The sequence below is a fragment of the Aquila chrysaetos genome, chromosome 1, assembly GCF_900496995.4.
Source record: "Aquila chrysaetos chrysaetos chromosome 1, bAquChr1.4, whole genome shotgun sequence".
In the NCBI taxonomy this organism is placed as follows: Eukaryota; Metazoa; Chordata; class Aves; order Accipitriformes; family Accipitridae; genus Aquila; species Aquila chrysaetos.
In genome coordinates, this window is record NC_044004.1 from 18848827 (window position 1) to 18870199 (window position 21373).

The following is a 21373-nucleotide window of genomic DNA, read 5'->3' on the forward strand; positions in this document are numbered from 1 at the left end:
TGGTTAATGTTCATGTGCCATAAAGCAGGTGAACAGCATTATACCCTTATTTACAGTGAAGGAAAGTGTCAGAGTAACTGTCTTTGAGGTCTAACTAACCATTTTATACAAAATGGTGATACAAGCAAGCAACTCCTGGGTGGATATTTGCTGCAAATGACAGACTTAACATCCATAAAACAGTTGAGTAAATGATTTATGTTCCTGAGAAAGGTAGAGCTCAGTTTGGACATTATGCAACTCCTGCACTTTTCATCGTGACTGCGTGTGCTCATACACAAAGGCTGCTCTGGGATGGCTCCTGCTACAACAGCAAGAATGCAAAACAGATGGGGCAAGAAATGAAAGACATGACTGACAGTTCCTGTGCTAGCAGTACAGTCACCAGAATAATCCTGGGTTACCCCTGCTACTGCACTTGTGCTGAACACTGGTGTTAGTGACACGATGAAGAATAGTTTCCTCCCTGACACCAAACCAGAGTGGGAACCTCCCACTTGTAACACTAAATGGAGGTTCTAGGCAATCTTGAGAAAGTATGTACTTAAATTTGGGAACAGAAGGAGAAAGTGACAAAGCTTTAAGGATATTAAACTTTGTAAATGAAAGAAAAAATATTTCTCAGTTTGTATATGAGTAAAACATTGAAGGAAATAGAATTAAAGAAATGGGGAAAAACAGGAAAGACTCAACCACAGCCTTAAAAAAAATCAACCAACTATTACCAGGCAAATTCTGCCTCTGTGAGAACAGCAGCTCTGGTGAATGGACGAAACAATCCAGTTTCAGCACAAGGTCAGATGGACCTAAATGATCATCTCTGGAAATGTCAAAAGCTTTTAATACAAATAATAAGAATGAATACACTTATTATCTCTAGCACTTAACCATCAGCTCAACTCGGAAACACTGTGCAGATTAATGCATAAAATAAAAGACAATCTGTGATCTGATGGGAATCTCAAACTCCATATTTTTGAGTACAAAAACTGAGCCTTTAAATGGATACCTTGTGGTCTCAGCTGGCAGTGTCTGCAGTATCACACTATTCCTGTACTGTAAATATCTGAACACAAAGGAAATCTGTTTACCTTAAAGGTTTTTTTCTTTATTAGGAATTCCTCTAGCATAGATGTGATCTAGAAATATCTACTTCTAGCTTGTTAATTTGAGTTAAGGTTTGCAAAGGTTTACTGTCTATGTATTACCTACATTATTACATAGGTCCGCAACCTATGTAGTTACTGAAGAGGTATACAGTGCTTTGCAAAACCGAAAGGGACATATTCTTTCCAAAGGGTTTGAAGCCTAAAGCCTTGAGTAAGCAAACAATTTTGCTACTTTTACGCTCACAAAAAAGCTCATGGAATTCAATGTAAACCATATGGGCTTTACAGTGGTATGGTCAAGGTCAAAAATAAGATGAAATACATAGGAGAATGTAATATCAGAGGAGTAAGTTAGGAGGACAGTATAATTTTTGTACTCCTTTCTGGCAGCTAATTTAAAATACTGACACTTAAGATCAGGGCAGAGATGAAGGAATTGGTTTATCTTCTCACAGTATGAGGAAGCAGCACAGAAGGTTTTCGCTCTCGGTGGCTGCAGTCAGTTTATTCTGCAGCTATTGCAGTTCACTGTCATGACCTCCTGATCAGTACTACAGTTTTCAATGTGATTTTTCATGAGTAAAGGACTACTTAATACAGAGAAAACATGTTGCACACTGGGTCTATGCTGAGTCAGTGTTTAATACCCAATGAAACACTAGAAGTGTTAATTAAGATGAAATATTGTAATAATTTCTGTGAATTAAGTAGCTATTTGCCCAGTTTGAAACAGGTTGAGAAAAAAGATGTAGCCATTAAGAAGCTAATTAATCTAAGATAGATTAAAATTTATTTATTATATAGTAAGAGATTCTTATCATATTACCAGTCTTCAAAATGGCTGTTCATGAAAAGGTGAAGAGCCATGAAGCACCAACACACCGAGAATGATGGACTGATGCTGCTTCCTTCAAACTTCTAAATAATAATAACTCTTAGCCTTGTCGTGGTTTAAACCCAGCGGTCAACTAAGCACCACGCAGCTGCTCGCTCACTCCTCCCCTGCCCCGGTGGGATGGGGAAGGGAATTGGAAAAAAGTAAAACTCGTGGGCTGAGATAAGAACAGTTTAATAACCGAAATAAAATATAATAATAATAATAATAATAACAACAATAACAACAACAACAACAATAATAATAATAATAATGGAAGATAAAAAAAGGAGAGAGAAATAAAACCCAGTAAAGACAAGTGATGCACAATGCAATTGCTCACCACCTGCTGACTGACGCCCAGTCAGTCCCTGAGCAGCGATCCACCCCCCTGGTCAACTCCCCCGTTTATATACTCAGCATGACGTTGTATGGTATGGAATATCCCTTTGGCTGGTTCGGGTCAGCTGTCCTGGCCATGCTCCCTCCCAGTTTCTTGTGCACTTCCTTGCTGGCAGAGCATGGGAAACTGAAAAATCCTTGACTTAGGATAAGCACTACTTAGCAACACCTAAAACCTCAGTGTGTTATCAACATTATTCTCATACTAAATCCAAAACACAGCACTGTACCAGCTAGCAGGAAGAAAATAAACTACATCCCAGCTGAAACCAGGACAAGCCTGCAAAGAGATATTCAGAAGCAGCTGAATTTTCCAAACTTTTCTTGATTTTTTTTTTTTTAAATAATTGGTTGATTAGAGATTTCATAGCTGTTATTCCTAACCCAATCAGCCACAAACTCCTCTGGGCTAAGTGTGAAGGTTCTTCAAATTCAGGTTAGTTAACTGGTGCTGCTTGCTCTTGGTTTTGATAATTTGTTCCTCTGCAATGAAAATTAAACTGTGAGACACACTTTTCCACAGAATTCACTGTGGGGGTGTCCTAGAACTCATCTCCATACGACACCACCTGGAATTGTGGGCAATTTTCCCAAGAGGTGCTCACGCTTCACAAAACGCTCTGTAACTGGAGCATGGCTTACGTATTATCATATCTAGGTACTGCTGTACTGATACATATGCTGCATATAGCTGTTGGGCATACTAGACATCCTTTAGAAGTGACTGCTATTTAGCATGATTTATATCTGTAGTTGCAACTGATAAATGCACCAATGGCTTAAACCTCTGATTTACAGATATTTAAACTAGAGAACTGTAACTCTACAGTTTTATTAATAAAAGTTTAATATGGAGAGTACCATGCATACACGTGGTCAGAACAACTGTTTTCTGAATTGCTACTTCTAAAAATTGTATTTGGCCAAAAGCATCCAGATCATTGTTATGTGTGTGACCTAGTCACTCCAATATCACAATGTTCACAGGCTGATGTAGATCTGACACTGCTCTTACAAAAAAATACATAATGAAGCACAAAAATTTTTTCTCATTAAATAAAAAAAATAATATAGTCATAACAGACTTTAAAAGATAAGGAAAAAGGATGCATTAGAATATAAAAGTTATTATTTACAAATTACAAGTGACTTATAAATGACCATACATTCCTGATCATATACATCTATACCCAGACTATCTTAACTCTTTATGTATTTACTTTTTTCAGACATACGATTCCTGCTTTGGAAAGACAGTACATATATATTGCCCTGTTGTTACATAGGTAGGTGAGACTACCCCAGGTAAGGCTATCAAGGCAAGGGATTTTTGAAGGAGTTTTCAGAGGCAAAATATCCCTAAGTGTGATTGTTTTCTTTGCAAATTCTTTGTAGTCAGCATGAAAGTGAGGGCAGGTAGGCCACTTTTTGCTGGTGTAGGAGATAAATCAGATAGTCTGCCTTGCATCCCCACTAAGTGCATGAGATAGACTGTGCTGTGGCTGCTCTTCCCCCAAAGTCTTGCCTACCTTTCCTGCCTGCATCAAATGCCCTCTCTTCAAAGCAGCACTCTCCTGCCTTGCCTTCTGCCACATTGTTGCCTTTTTGTAATGGGATTTGGGTGATAAATGTCAAGGTAGATGGCAGAGTCATCTGAGTACTTGAAAGAGCTTTTGGGGCAGGTAATCATCCTATTCGATAGGAAGTTCAAAAACTAGAAACAATTCTCCCAACAAATTCTTCCTTTGCTGTCAGTGAAAGAGAAAAGTCACCTGTAAAACTACCTCTTTCCCCCCCACTCTTTTTCCCTCCATGTTTTTTTCTATTTTTGTTTAATTTTTTTTCTTTCTCAATGTCTCCGTCTATTTGGCAAAGACAGCAGATGAGCTTCCACTGTTTAAGCCTCACTCCACTTTTTAGTCAGCAGTATTTACAATCCACTGCCCACATCCAATGCCTTGGCAATACAGCTAAGCTCCCAGGAAGCAGTGCTGGAATTTGGATTTTGTTCACCTACAGGATCTTAAGTCTTCCATGAAAATGGGAAAAATGCCTAGGTTGTATTAGTTCTGACTGTGATCTTTTTGGAAGAGGGTTAGTATAAAACCTGAAAGCCAAGCTGCACAGGTCATTTTCCTAAACCTAAAATTTTGGTAGGAAGTGACAAAGATTCTGAAAACCAAAAAACGAAATGCATGAAGTGTTTTCTTGGCATAACGGTTTACGCTCAGTTTCAGCCGTACGATGGAATTTCTCCCAGGGCCTTAAGGGCTGGCAGCCCAACTAAACTGTTAATGGTTCCGCACAGATGGAGAGGCAAGGGAGACAAAATGAAGTGCCGATTTCATATTCACAGGTCAGGACTTGTGGAAGAGAGCCAAATCAGAGTACATATTCCTTCTGTGTAGTGAGTCTGGGAATGAAATAAAATGATGTACAACATAAATATTTATAAGTCTCAGCCTCAGTTCTTTGGAAACACCTGCCGAGGAACTGTGTGAGTCGTCAGTAGGCTACTCCACAGATCATCAGGATTTTTGCCAAGCCAGGAGAACATTCTTGCTAATCTCCTTTGTCTGTACGTATGTATTTTTAGTGACTGGCCCTAACTTTCTGTTTTTCATTGCAAAATATACGTATCAGCTTCATGGACTACTAAAGCCCTATAAACCACACCAGATCTGCTACAGGGAGAAGCCATGAAGCTACTGAGCTGAAAAAATGGATGGCAGCATTTAAGGAACTACCTTGAAACACTCATTCAAGAGTCAGATTGCTCTCCTTCACTTTAAATTCTCTTGTATCTACTGTTTTAAACCAGCCTCCCAATGGGAGATTCAAATTAGGAGCTGGTAGCCACACTTCTCTACCAATAAATTAGAGGTCAGAGTCAATCGGGAAGTCTGGAGGCCAAGGTACTTGAACATGGATTGAAAATGAAGGACAAAGAACAAGTGATCCTGTCAAAAACAGTAACTACAGTAGGGCATTTGTGGGATTGGCAAATGGAAAAGGATGAAAGAAGAGAGGAAAAAGCTAATATCAAAGGAGAGAAGAAATGGAGTAGAGAAGTGTCAAAATATAAAAAATATAAAACAGAGAAACGGCCACGCTTTTGTCCTTACAGTCTTCATTAAATTTCCCAAATACAGCTTTATTATTCAGACCATGCCTTCCCATGACATACATGCAGCTTTTCAACCTGAAAAACTACTTATGTTATGAACAGTTTCTATGCAAATGTTTAATGCAAACATTATTTAAAACTGTTATAAACATCTCCAGGAACATAAACACTGAAAATTACACAGAGTTTCTTCAGTGCAAAGCTTGAAAATGTACTAATTTTTCCACAGCACTTTGTTCATTTAATACCACTTAACAGACTTGCACACACACTCCCAGAGCATGTGTAAAACTAAGCTGGTCCCCTATGACAGGAAACATATTTATACCAGATCACTTGCTTGCTTTAGAAAAATCTCACTTGAAGTGGACCATGTGAGCAAATGAGAGAATGCACAATGAACCAGATTTGTTTGATTGCTACTCGGAACTATGCAGTTTCCTTCACCTTTTTGCCTTCTGTTGTTTATGAGTATAGAAGTTTTTAACTAACTGTAATATATACAAATGATCACACAATAAATCACATCAACAGAAAGTTAGTTACTTTGTGGGGATCTAGGAAGGAGACAGATTAGGAGGAATAGGTTTTTAATTTAGAGGAGAGAGCAGTGGAAAGGAAAATAATACTTGAAGAAGAATGTAGTAGATAGTGCAGAGAAATTAAAAAAAAATATATATATAAAAATCTGTCCAGCACAATAGTTTTAAGTCAGGCTCTCACTATCCTAAGCAATAAAACAGTTGTACATTTTTCTTAATGAAATTCCTAATTTACTATTGCTCAAAGGGATTTTAGAACTGAAATAAAAATGCTACACTACAGAATTTAACAGCTAACTGCTTTTGTATGTAATATTTTCTAACAGACTCAAGACCCAGTGTGTAAGTAGGAATCAAAAGAGATAAAAGAACTATTTTTTTTTTTTTTTCATTGGGCTTTGATTCAAACATGTTTGTATAGCTTTAATGGAATTACAGCTTCTTTCAAAGAAACAAGCAAACAAACTCTGGGCCAAAGAAAATCTCTATGTGGCTCAAGAATGCTTTATTTCATATTCAGGAAGGACACTCAACTTAGGAAAAGTCATACTGGCTATGTCTATTCACAAGCAATTTGGCGCAACAGAAATAGATTGGCAGATGAAAGTGAGTGATGCTGAGGAACCTGAGATCTTGCAGGTGGCTTATGGATACAGAGACTGAAGAATAAGTGTGCTTTATCACAGCCTAAGCAAGGTGGATACTTCAGTAGCAGTGAAATGGGCCCTAACACTGGGCAGACTAGTCTGGACATCTCAACAGTGGTGTCCCAGGTCAGTGAAGAGCCTGAAGGGCTGGCACCAGTGACGGGTGAGAGACCCTCTGAGCAGTCCCTCGCTTACAGGGCTGGTAGGCCCAGTGTGGCAGGCATGGCAGCATGAAGCTGTAAAGAAAACCTGTTTAAAGAGGTTGAATTACTAATTGTGATTGAATAGTGATAACAAACTGAGTTTATCTGGTTTGGCGGAGATTCACTGATTTTTGCAATGGAGGAAAACTAAATGATGCTTCAGTCAAAATGAAGGATCAGTTCTAACCAGGGGACTAAAAACCAGCGATATGCAGTACCTGTGCTGTGGAATATGAAAGCAGAGAGAGAAAAATACTGTTGTAAAAAGGCTAGAGAGAGCAACTGAAGACAAAAAGATGAGTCTATTAAAAGTGAGTGGCAGATGATGGAAAGAAATCAAATGAGTGATATGAGATGAGCTAGAATGAAAAAGAAGGGTTCAGCAGAGAAAGGAAAGAGAGAGCAAAAGTAAAAATGTTAAAGAGGAGTTAAGAATTAGAATGAAAAAGTAAATAGGGAGATACTAAAAATGTTGAGAGACCTTTCAAATATTTATTACCTCCATATTTAGCTCCTTAACGGTGTGTATGGTGTATGTGAACAGGTACAGTGGTGGACTCGGGTGTGCTTACGTTTGCCAAAGGGCCAGCAGCTGGAGTCAGACTAGGGGTGTGGGCACCCCTGGCCTGCGGAGTCAGCTACTGGAGCCACTGGGGTCTCTGTGCCACCCACTGGAGCAGGTGAGGGTCTCGGCTCCAGCCACTGGGCTGGGAATGGTGTGTGTCCTGAAAACCAGCTACTGGGGGGTCCAATGTGAGTGAGGGGCTCAGCGCTGGGGACTGGAGTGGGACCACAGGTCATAGCCCATGTGCCTGGTTCCGGCTGCTGGGGGGCGAGTGTCCGGGTCTGCCCCAAATCATGTGTGAGGGGTGTGTTATAACATCCTTTAACAAGCATGTCTGTACTTTATAGAGAAAAGTCTTTTCATACTCATTAGGACAATTAGAGAAGACCAGAAAGAGATGCTTTTAAGGAATAATTTGTGAAGTATACCTTCATAGTGTTCACACTATTATCCAATTATTCTGAGTGGAAATAATTAACCTGCAGTGCTCTAGGCTGTCACTGTAATGTGGTTTTTAAATTCTTTATACGAGTTTAGTTTTTAGGAGAGATGTCTCACTGAGAGCTCACAGAACTTTGACAAAACGGTGAAACGAAACCAGTGCACTTTTCAATTCTGCTGACGTAGCCCCTAGGGAGTCAGCTCTGACCTAGATCGTTCAGGAGTAGGTCACTTCCAAATCCACTTTCAAAGTCAACAGCAAATTTTCCAGAGTTCAGTAGGATTTGTCTGGAGCTTAAGTTCTATATTCCATACTTTGATTCCTAACATTTTTCTGCAAATTTTAGTCGTTTGCATAAAGCTCATTTTGATTTGGGGTGATGGTGACATTACACCACCTCTGTACAGAAGGCACCAAGTCTTTTTTAAATGCTGATGGTTTTCAGTTGTTAAGCTGCCAGTCTTGACATAAAGTACTCTACTTTCCATTGATAATCTGTATCCTGCTCCATAAAAATAACCTTTTTGAACAAGATGGAAAAGGGGCACAACAAAGTAATGAAGAATACACTTTTCTTTTTTGCAAAGAGATTTGAAGAAACAAAAAATAGTGCCATTCATTAAATGCTTCATTAAAAATATTATAAAGAAATAGAAGAAAAGAGTATCAGCCCTTCCTGTTGATCAACTACCCTTAAAACCAAGTGTAACATGATGTTTACATTTACATTTCCTCGGTGCAGAGTTGAGTTATTATAAATTACTTAATGTAGCTAGATGCAGTGCAGTATTCCTACTAACAAAGTAGTAAGAGTAGTGTTTTATTTCAAAAGTGTTCTGGTTTCCTTAAGAGTGATGCAGCTACTCTTGTAGCTTTTACAACTGTGTGTACAGTTCCAGCCTGAATGCCACTTCTAAGCACACAGCAGATGACAGTCTTAACAAGCACCAAGGTAATTAAAAATACATAGTATGTGCATATGATGAATTTTAGAGGCTGGGTAAGTGTGACGGATTTGCGATTAGGCTGGCTAGAAATAACAAATACATTCTTGTAAATCCCATCCTTTGTAAGGATCAGTGTGTAATTTGTTACACAAATTTTGTGCCAAAATGCAGAACTTCTACTCAATCTTCTAGTCCATCTTGACTACAGTTGCATTCTGAGACTATAATTAATCTCAGATAGGTTTAAGAATTAATGATCTGGATAGCACTGTTGAAATACTGTCAATTTTTCACTAGTGTTCTAAAAGTTACAATTAAAGAAGCCACTTTGAAGCAACAGATTCTCCTCAGCAGTGGTGAATATGAGAACTTAACTGATAAAAATTTCATGTACAGTTTAAAGGCTTATTAAAATTCAGGAATCACATGTTTGTAAATATGTAAAATACTAGGATACATTTGCACCATTTTGAAAGAATGTTTAAATGATTTATAAAGTACAAAAAATGCAAAATTTCTTCCTCTTAGTAAAACTAAGTCTGTGATTCAATGGCAGACCTCAGCTCCTTGTGCTGAGGGTCCCTGACCAGTCCTAGCTTCCGTGACACCAATTCTCATCACAGCATCATGCTGCTTAAGAACAAACAGCCCTTTCCTTTGCAAACCTGGTTCTATTTCCTGATGCAGCTGACAGCACATCTCTGCAAATAATTTTGTCTGCATGCCTGGAACAGTGATGTATTTGGGTGGGATGCGAATGAATGGTTAACCTGGGAAAGTGGGAGCTTCTTAGGCCTACGTTGCTGCTGAGGTACACATAGTGCTGAACCATGATCTTATTTTCTACATCACAGAGCTGGGGAGAAGGTGCAGAGTAATATTCAATATTGAAGGAAGACAAAAAATGTTTTCCTGCTAATCCTTGCAAAAGAAAGAAGTTGAGATATTCCAGGCTATTTTCTGAGATTATAAATGGCATTTATTGTCAGCTTTGCTCATGAGTGTTTTGAAAGCCATCTATTCTATTTCAGCTGAAGGATATCATGTATAGCAAACCCACGAAATTATTAACTAACAGCAGCCTGAAAAATGTTAGATGATTATACACTGTCATGAGACTTATCTAACACAAGCTATATGTATGAAAAAAAAAAATAATCCAAAAATCTATTTCTGATAGTTTTTCTATGAGTTACAACATTTAAAAGGCTGGTTAATTCACAGAGCATTATGAAGACAATTGGAGCAAAGTCCTTTTGTTTTCATCAGCCAAAAACCCCAATAAAATTAGTTGCTTGAACAAGGAGATAGGAAATCTGGCTCACAAAGGAACTTTGAAACCTTTGCACAAAAACATTAGGAAAAAGGTTTCAACCAATCACTGGCTTTCCATCCTGATGCTTTGCTAACTGTTGCAAAGGTCCTAAGGAAGGAATAACACTGAAACATTGAAGAAAGGTCACTTACTGAATAGGAGTTTAAACCTTTTTTTTTTGGTCAGATTTTTAAAGATGCTTTTCTCTATGAACCAACACTTGCACGCACAGGCACACACACAAACACTGACTGCAGCATGCTAATTACAAGTCTTCCCTGCGGCAATTCAGGCTGCAAGATAAAATAAATAAACTGCTGCAACAGGTGGAGATGTTTGATTACATCCTCCTGGTTTTGTAACTATTAAAACATGTAGTTTTCTGTGGTTGCAGGGCTTTTCAGTTGCTAGTGCTCAATTTCTTCTCTTTTGCCTGCAGCTTCCATTTCTCCTTATAACTGTCATATTACAGTTCTCACTCGCTGTACATTTATTATGTTCCTAATATAGTGAGTACTTCCTGCAGTCTGTTCAAAATCTGCAACTAAGATTTTCTTACCTTGACATAAATGTATCGCCCTGACATAAACTTATGGCTTGCTGCTCTGTAGCCTGTATAAACATCTCTCTTAAACGTCCCTCTCCATGTCCCTCTTCCAGCAGCAATATTCCCTTCTTGCCTTATGGAAACTCCACAATCGACGGTATCAAATTCATTTAGTCTAGTTACCTTAATATAAGGTTGATGTCTGTCTTTGTTCCCCTGGTGATCTCAGCTTCTCATCAGCCAGTTCTCTGAATTTCTAGCTAAGACTTTCACTCTTTCTACTCGTATCACCGCATGCACAAGGAAATGAGAACTGGACTATGTTCTTCTTTAGCCATCCCTTTAAACTCTTCTATTTGTCTACTGATCTACAACTAGATTGAATTTTTACATAGAAACATGGAGAACTGTGAATGGCATGAATAAAGGCATTTAAAGAATGCATTGCTTTGTATTTTATTTGTCTTTTATTTCTGCTTTCATCAGTGGCACCTCATCTATCTACTGGTCGCTTAGGTCCCACTATGTGTGGAAGGACAAAGACATTAATTTATCTTCACACAATACCTACTGCAATAAATCCAGACTGGCTCTGATCCTTAGGCAATAATCTCACACAGAATGTTTATAAATAACAAAATATATTTAAAAAACTCAAAACAATTACTTGAAAGAACAAATGAAAGACTAGTGGCAGCTACTGAACAGGAAGAAGTGCTTGATTTTAACTTCAGCCAAAGAGCCTTTGCAGTGCTCTGTCATGAGCTACATGGAGCAAACTCTTATATTGAGCCTGACAGAGCTTTCAACTGTGAAGGAAGAACATGTGCTGCGACCGGTCCTAATCCTTGTGCTTTGAGTCAGTTGTTTCCAAACAAGTCATAATTTGTTGAAGAGGATGCTGTATCTCATTTTTCTCCTGCTTACTTCGTGTCTATCAGAAGAAATACATCTGACTTTTGAACTTGAGAGACCCTGGTATAAATCAGTTGTAACTTATTTGCAATACAAAATCCCCAAGTCTTTTTCATTCCCTATTACTAAATGTTTTTCCATTTAGTATTGAAAATTTTGAGTTAAACCAGAGTAAAGTAACCATGTGCAATATAACACATATCAGCTTGTATTAAAAGGAGCAGCCAAAAGAACGCCAATTTACAAGTGAATAAATGTGGGGGAGAGAGAGTAGGTAGGAAGATTACTGGGTATTGTAATGCTAGCACACAGGAAACAACAAGAAACAAGCTTCCAGTAGAGAAACCCCCTGCCCTGAAAGGTCCTATCACTAATGTGTTGCAAACTCCTATTAGAGCAAGCGTTATTGATTTGGGAGTTCTTGCCAGGGCAAATCTGTTCAGTTCAGAGATTCCCCAAGGATCCTGACAAACCACACTCTTGCCATACTACAATAAATTGTCCTACTGGGTACTGGTTTTAGCAGGCCTAAAAGCAAGCAAATCCACTTGCTGTTTTCTTTTACAGAAGGCTCTGATAGGTTTTTTTTTTTTAGTTTTTGTTTCCAGACCACTTCCACTGTTGGCTGCAATTAAATAAAATACCTTGGACTTTTTTATTATTCTAGTTTGACTATTGTCCTCATGCTGCTCTATTCTCTTCTGATAGCCCATTCACACATGGATCTGGGGCACAGCTGGAAATGGTTGCCAAGGATAAACTGAAATTCCTTTTGAGTTCCTCAAGACTTCTTCAAATTCTTCGTTTCCCAGTGGAACACAAAGAAGCCACATTTTAAAGAAAGTAGTAATTTCAGGTTGTTTCTTCATAGTGCTCACAACATGTCACTTCAGACTAGAAGCCACAGTTAACTCTTTGAAGTGTGAAATATAGCGAGTCAGCAATAACTCCCAGACAATGTAAGTAAGGCAGACACAATAAAGTAGGGAAACAACAAAACTCATTATGGATTCTTACACATACATGCACAAACCCAAATAGCACATCTGCCTAATGTCAGCTGCTAGAGAGAGGAGCCTTATGGTCTAAAATGCTTTCTGCAAAACTAAATGGGTTTTGATGCTCAGTTTAAAACCAAATGAGCAGATAGAGATATAACCATAGTCATACATGGATAAATATATGTAGTTACATAAATTCTCATAAAAATACTTATGTTACACTAAAAAATCCAGAATGAATAAATTTATTTTTTATTTTTACATTTTTAAGCAGTAGACTTTCTAATTAAGACACAAATAAATATTATATTTAGATATGCAAATCTGTAGTAATTTCTTAAAAAGAACCAAATAAAAAGAAAAGTTTATACAGCCCTTGGAATATAATTCTCACTTTATGTTTGAATAAAGCACTCAATTCTTCTGGTCTAAAGTAAATCCAAGCAGGAGAAGTAGTACCGCGTTTCTTACTATGTCCCTTAGCTGTTCATGCACAAAATAAAAAGTAATTTATTTCTAAGAAGGTTACGAGATGCTTAATAGCTAGGTGGAGAAAACCTCCTGATTGTTGTTTAAAACTATGGAAGCAAGATGTGAGTAACAGTAAGCTGTTCAATTTGGAGTCCTTTTTGCTTGTGGAATTTAACTCCAAGAAATATCTGAACATAATAAATAGTTCATTGTAGGTCTTGTTTTACATAGAATATGGGATGATTTTAACTCAATGGAACAAATCCTTAATTCTGTTGAACAAAATCCACATTCAAGAAGATTTATACATGATTATAAGCCATTTGCTTTGGTGTTCTGTAGTGATAGACAGTCATCAAACTGATTAATTACTATTACTGTAGAGCGCGGAATATGTGAATGCCAATTCTTGTGTGAAAGTTCTGTAACTAGAAAAGCACATAAGCAAATGCTTAACAATCCAAAGCCAAATCAGTAATATAAGCTTTTCTACTTTGTGACCCAACACAGAAAACGATAAAATAACAGGTATTATGGATCTATGTAAAGTAAAATGGATGAGATGTGTTTTTTAGAAATGAGTTAAAAGAAAAAGCAATGGTTTGGCAAACAAGAGCACAGGAACTGTACTATGGATAGCGTATGTAGGTTCTGAAAAGATACAGAGACAGCTTTGGAAGAGAAACACTAGAGCTAGTGTCAATTGTTAAAGATTGGGAAGCAGAATTAAAGCAATAAGATAACAGAGTGGGAAATTATTTGCATAGAATGTATCTTTCATTTATAGTCTTGAACATGTATTGCCAAAATTATATAGATCAGAATTTTTAATACAGGGCACTACTGATACTTACATGAGGACCAATAATTCTCACTTTGTCTAATAGGAATTAAAAGAGTAATGATAGCAACTTGGTGACGTAGTATCTACTGAAAGAAGTAGTAGCAAGGGAAGGGTCCAATTTTAATTCCTTCTAAAAAGCCTATGCACATCCACTTAATTTAATTTTATTCACAGACAGTACAAATTTAAAAGAGAAATCCAGAATTAATCAGAAGTCCTTGCCACTAATATGGAAGAATGCTCTTGATTCAGCCAGTAATTTCCCAACTACAGCATTTCTGCAAAAGTTTCCATATCTTTTTGTAACAGGCTGCAACAGAACAGCTTTTCTATCTGGCTGGCTTTATTCACTTTTAAAGAAAAGAACCCTCCTAAGTATTTCTTTTGAATGAAAAAAAAAATTATATTAAAATGGGCATAAAAACACCAGCTGGTATTTTCTAAAGAATGCATAATTCAACAGTTTTCAAAGGTCTACTAGGAGACAGCGAACAAAGTGTTGCTGGTGACCTATAGAACTAGGACACAGGGGAAACTGACAGAAATTAGATTTGTTTTAAAAGGAGCAGGAATTGTCTCAGAGATTATTTCTGATACGCGTTTCTAATGATGATTTTTGTGATTTACATGTACTTTTATTAAGAAAAAAAATCATTTCTCCCCTGGTTCTGGTGTCCTCAGAAATAAGAAAAAAACAATAAAAATAGCAATACAAACCACAGAGTAAACATTCTGAAATAGTTAAAATATTATTTTCAACAAAACAAGCAGGACTTTTTATACATAAGTGTGATTTTTTAATTGATGCTGCTACTCTAAACGTAGGGTGTTACACCAGGAGTGTTTGCATGAAAGTCTGATCCTGTGAGTAGGACACAAACCTCCCAGAAAATGTCTGTTTTGCTGACTTGTGTCACAAGGAGGCTTATTACCCAGCTCAGAAAAGTAGAGTAGCACTCTCTTTCTTTCGTTTTTTCCCCAGATCACTTCAGATTAGGGAAAACACATTTGGGGGAATTGGCACTCTGGACAGTCAAACCCATTTGAGTGGCTGCACTCCACTGGACAAGTCAGGCTTGTATCATTCTGTCTGCAATTACCTGTAAAGGAAATCTGAGTCCTGAAAGTTCAGGAAATTACTGAGCTTCAGGAAGTGGGCCATCTGTAAGAATTTCCTTTGAGATACCTTCTCCTAATAAAAGAGCTTAAACTGACTGAGAAAAAAAGATACCTAATAAACATCTTATGGCAATCTTTTTGGTAGCTGTTTGGAATAAATAATTAATGATAGCTACATCAGTGATAGCTAATTAAGTTTTGGGTTTTTTTAAAATTCTGTAGATATTTGATATTACTTTCCCCTGAGTGATTTAACAAGGGTTTGGGTTTTTTTCAGTGCCACTCCTACTTAAAATTACTGATTTTTTTTTTTTTTTTTACACTCTTTAATCCTTGTAACTAAAAACTGTAATGCTTTTGCCATATATAGCACTAGTATTGGACAACTTCACATACTTGTGAGCTAAATTAAAAAAAAAAAAAAAAGGAGAGAACAGGATAAAGAGCATTGAGAAAGCAGCCTCATCACTGATCGGTCAGTGTTTCAGAATCAATAACCAATTTACTACAGCACTTTATTACGGTATAGATTAATGAGCTCTTGAGATCAAACCTGGTTATTTTTCAAGGTGCAATATACCCCAAATTAACATCTACTATTTTTCTTTCTTTCCTTGAGTAACCAGTGACACAGCCGTTACGGCAGTTAATTCAGAAATAAAATCTCATTACTCAAGGATATATATAAGGATATATATCCTTAGACATGTTAGCAAAATAATATTGAAACTGTTTACACTAATGTGGTTTATTATTGAGACTGAGCTAATAGATCTGGGAGGACAATAATCTCCCCAGAGTGACAAATGGCTGTGAGAAATCTGTGGATAATAATCTCTCCTGCTGGCAAAGCAGTAGCTGGAAGTGATTAAGCCTTTAGGGTCCTACTGATGTCAGGGTTGTTACAGTTTCTTTTGTCAGGCAGGAAAGCTATCTGATAAAATTAAAATAAATACGTAACATTAGCAGATGGAATACATGCACCAAAATAAACAAGTGTTTACATGTATATACAGAAAATTCATTCCTAATTGCTCTTCCATTCTGAGTCAGGCATTGTTTGAAACCACCCTGTTCAAAAGAGTTTTATCTCTTAATCATGGTTGCAGGGAAGACACATCCAAGAAAAGAAAGCATATTTTCAAACGAAACCTTTGTTCCTATGGTGTTTCTAAGTTGGAATGTTATTTTTCTGCATGTGATTTTTATTATATTCTTCAAAATATTATGAAGAATACACACCCAGGGAATTAATCATCACAGACTTGTCCAAACTTTATTTATTATTGTTGTTAAACATTCCTTACACAAATTTGTGGGACTAACATATTTCATTTGATATTTTCAGCTTGTCCCCTCAGACAATGATGCTACTAAACAAGATGCTGCACCACTTTTATCAAAACCCCTCCTAAACTGTCTTTAGCATACAGTACCCACTAAGTGAATTCATAATAATAGCAAAAGAAACATGTTATTTTCTTCCCTCAAATTCCTAGTTAATACCTTCTAGACTATGAGCTTTTTCAGATTTGCAGAAACTTTATCTTTCTGCCTTATATACTGCAGGGCACGTTAGAGCTGAATAAATGAAATCCTAACAACTGCTTAGTTAAAATGATCTTCACAGGAAAATGTGTGTTTAAAAGGGCTCCTCCATTCTTAAAGGGCTTCTTTAAGAGATGATTCCAACCGACAATATTGTATTTCAAAGCAATGTCAGTAATTCTTTCAAAACAATAATGTGAGAAAGAAAATTCTGTCCAAGCTTAGCCTAACGATCAGGATTACACCTCTTGGGTGACACATTTGAGACCTGTTACAGCAGAAGCCCAAGCTTCTTAAGATAATCTTCTGAAATATTGTTAGAATTTGTTGAAACCTCATCTAGTGTGAAGTTTGTAAGACTAGTTCAGCAATGTTCTGACCTTACCGAAGAACCATGCAAGAGTAAATCAAAGCCTGCAAGAAGCACACACAGCTCCTACCCCAACGATGTTCTCACACAAAAGCAGTAATTCCAGGAGCATAAAGCCAACAGCAACAACAGCAGGAGAACAAATAAAAGAATTCAGCAGTTACTGCCAATATGAAAAAAAGATAAACCAGGGAGTTCAGAGTTTCTCTTTAGCATTAGGGTTCTGCAGAGCACATTCACATTCTTCACAAAAATAGCCCAATATTCTTCTCCAGGTTGTTGTGATTCTACTCTATCAAAACAACTGGGCTGTCCTAGGACACTTCAGGATAAATCTGTTTGAAAAGTTCAGATTTGGACAGAACTGGGCCTAAGCAAGACAGAAAGTAAAGGAGCAGCAGCCTTATGCCTTCATGGAAGTGCCTTGAATTAAAAAAAATTCAGTTCCAAATTAAACCTTCTGAGGATGTTCATCATTTTGTGTACTAGAATTGTTTCACTGAGGAACGTTTCTGCAGATTAAATGGAACTAGCAATCTAATGATATTTTAAAAGTCAAAGAAGATGTGGCTTTATAGGCTAAAAGCTATGCTGAATTATTAGCTGGACCTTTCATGAAGAACTTAGGGAAATTAATTAACTTAGGGAAAATGATGTCAAGGATGCAGAGAATGGGATCATACTTTCTCCATCAAGAAGTAAACAAATCCTTGAATTTTATAAATTCAATCTTATACAAGACAGAATTATTATCTAGCGTGACTCCCTGCTACAATTATTAGTAGAAAGAGTGGCAATGTCAGAAGTTTACAACATGTTTAATTGCAAGCACAATGACATTCTCACAGCTAATATGCTGAATGACAAAAGCATGATTTATTTATAATGATAAAATCATATTATAAAGTCTGACCAAAGTAAGACTTTAAGGACTGTTAATTTACTGGGGTGGTGAGTATTCTGGGCATTAAATCACTAAAGCCTGGAAGGATATAGGTTTTGCTGGACTGGGGGCAGAATGCACATCCCCTTTCAGGATTAAGTCATGGGTTGATGATGAGATCTCACCTTCCTTTTGACCTTAAGAACAAAAAGTCATCAGGAAAAATATTCTGGAAACTTAGACCAGTTAGTCATTTTATTCTCTGCTCCTGATCAACTGAGCCTTACTCTTTATCTGTCCATGTTTCTACAGAAAGACAGTGAAATCCACTGCTAGAGATTCTGGTCTTATTCAAATTCTTATTTCTTTACTATATCTTAAATGTTAAAAACCCCAAACAGGTCAGAGGACCTGTTGTAAGAAATTCTGTCAGTTCTCATGAAAGAAATACAAGTAGCATAGTAGAGTAGCTACTAGAGCTGTTACTTGTTTCCAGATCCCGAATCCAGATGCAGATTTGTTGAGATATCTGGAAGGCTAGCCACCTCCTCATTTTTTGCTGGCTACTTGGAATATACACTGTGTTGTGATGACAGAGAAATTTCCAATCTAACTTCTCCCTTATGAAAGCTGCAGTCCAATATTCAAAACTGCCTGCAGCTGTGTTTTGTTCAGTAACACCTACTGTGCAAAAAGAAACACAGGAAGAAAAGTTTTTTACCTTTTTTTCACTTTACTAACAGTTACAGCCAAAAGCAAGAGAAGAAAAAACCTATACGCTGTATGATATATGCATACATTTGAAGCACTGGACTGCTTAAACTGGAAATACTCATGCACTCTTGGAAGATCTTCTGTGACTACCTAAAACACAGCTTCTTTGCACAGAGTGAATATCAAATTAGCCTAAATTATTTCATTAAAAATGTCAAAAATGGGATTCTAATAGACTTCGAATCCTCTATAAAAATTTTTGCCTTTTAGATCCCTGTTGGGTGTTTTCGATTACATTTCTTTCTGTACTCCAATAAGAATCACACTAATGATCTGAAATGAAAATGTGCCCCAGGGAACATTTGATTAAAAGGTATAATATTGAGGAACAATGACTCATTGGTAATCATAAATTTATAATACTGATGGCAGATGAAATTGTATCATTTTCGAGCAAGAAATATACTCTCCAAGATCAGGTGATTTTGAAGTCATTCCTAACATTGAATTATGTAGGCAGAAAGTATATTGAAGTGCACATGGAAGTGACCTTTAGTCTGATTGACTATCACATCCTATTACGCATAGGTGTTCATAGAGACTGAGGCATCTTCACTGAATTAATAGATTAACATCACTTGGGTATCACTATTGCATATCATTGTCTGTGTAACACAAATGAGTGGAATTACTCATAGCAATTAGAAGTTGCATATAATGTGAGAGGCATACACTGGGCAGATATAAACCACTGTAGTTACAATGAAGTCACTAAGGCTATGTAGGTTTGGATTTGGTTGCTAAAATGCAATTATATTACAGAACTGGACCTGTATTATAGCACTCGTGAGCAGGGGGTAAAAAGGGGAGTAAAAAGAACATTCCAAGATGCATAAAATAACATTTGCATATTAGAATTTGGCTTTAGCTGTTAAAATATGCAAACAAAAAAGATTTTTTTTGCAAGTCATTTAATATTACTTATAAGATAAAACATTTGCATTTTTGTGCAAATAATAATGCAGGCATTTTGTTTCAGTACTTCAGCTGAAAAATACTGATGGAGCAAAACTGCAAAAAAAAAGACAGATATTCACATCAAGTCATTAATATTGTAAATACTTTGAGCTGAGCTTAATGATGATATGAAAAGCAGGGAAAAAACCATGTAACTGCCTATATGGCATAAACGGCTGATCTTGCTATGATTAGAAGGCTTTGCTGCCCAAAACTTACATCTACTCCAGGTGACCACATCCCAACATGAGTAAGTTACATGAAATAACTGCACAGATAGTAAAACTAAAATAACTGTTCTAACAATTGTTTGGGAAGAACTGGAAGCACTGGAGACAGGATTAGAATACAAAGAGATTTGCACAAATCAGAAAAAATAACTTTAAACCCTCAAGAATACAATGCAGTCAAGACAAGTGCAAAGTGCTCCCTGAAGAAAGAATGACTTGGCAAAATTAGAAAAGCTTCAGATACAGGTTTATGTCAGTGTCAGGGAACCATTTTTCAAGGACACAGACCTGTAGAAGTGAGTTCACAGATGAGTATCAGGAAAAGTTCATGAAGTTCAATGAGTCCAAGTGCAAGGTCCTACACAAGGGTCTGGGCAATCCCAAGCACAAATACAGGCTGGGTGATGAGTGGATTGAGAGCAGCCCTGCGAAGAAGGACTGGGGGGTATTAATGGATGAAAAACTGAGTATGAGCCAGCAATGTGCACTCACAGCCCAGAAAGCCAACCATATCCTGGTCTACATCAAAAGGAGCGTGACCAGGAGCTCAAGGAAGGTGATTCTCCCCCTCTACTCTGCTCTCGTGAGACCCCACCTGGAGTACTGCGTTCAGCTCTGGGGCCCCCAACATAAGAACGACATGGACCTGTTGGAGCGAGTCCACAGGAGGGCCACGAAGATGATCAGAGGGCTGGAGCACCTCTCCTATGAAGACAGGCTGAGAGAGTTGGGGTTGTTCAGCCTGGAGAAGAGAAGGCTCCAGGGAGACCTTATAGCACCCTTCCAGTACACCTAAAGGAGGCCTGCAAGAAAGCTGGAGAGGGACTTTTTACAAGGGCATGCAGTGATAGGACAAGGGTTAATGGCTTTAAACAGAAAGATAGTAGATTTAGATTAGATGTAAGGAAGAAGTTCTTTACTGTGAGGGTGGTGAGGCACTGGAACAGCTTGCCCAGAGAAGCTGTGGATGCCCCATCCCTGGAAGTGTTCAAGGCCGGGTTGGATGGGGCTTTGAGCAACCTGGTCTGCTGGAAGGTGTCCCTGCCCATGGCAGGGGGGTTGGAACTAGATGATCTTTAAGGTCCCTTCCAACCCAAGCCATTCTACGATTCTAATGAAAAGGACTCTAACAGAAACAACTTCAAAAAGCAGGGGGGTTTGATCTAAGGAGGGTAAGACTGAAGGGAAACAATATGACAGTCTTCACTCACTGCAAAGTTGTCAAAAAAGGGGAAAAAAATCTTCTAATGTTTCTTGGGTAACAGAAAGTAATAAGCTTAAGTTTCAGAAAAGATTTATTATAAGGTGTTTTTTTTTAAATCATCCTAATATAATCACTCAGTTTTCATAGGCGTGTTGTGGGCTTATCATTGCTTTAGTTGTTTCAAAACATTTGTCAGAAACGGCTCAAGCCTTTGAGCTAGGCAACAGACTAAATGACAACCTTAACAGCTTTGTTTTTATGTTTCTGTGAAAAATGATAATGCCCTAAGAGGAGCAAATGACCCCTCAAAAATTATAAATCTCTTTCTCCAAGTACA

The 21373-nt window shown here is 37.5% G+C and overlaps 1 protein-coding gene across 14 annotated transcripts in view; it reads right to left on the reverse strand.

Annotated features, from left to right (window-relative positions):
• Positions 1-21373, reverse strand: part of KCNIP4 (potassium voltage-gated channel interacting protein 4) — a 472256-nt gene that overhangs the window by 66853 nt on the left and 384030 nt on the right. The window lies entirely within an intron of this gene.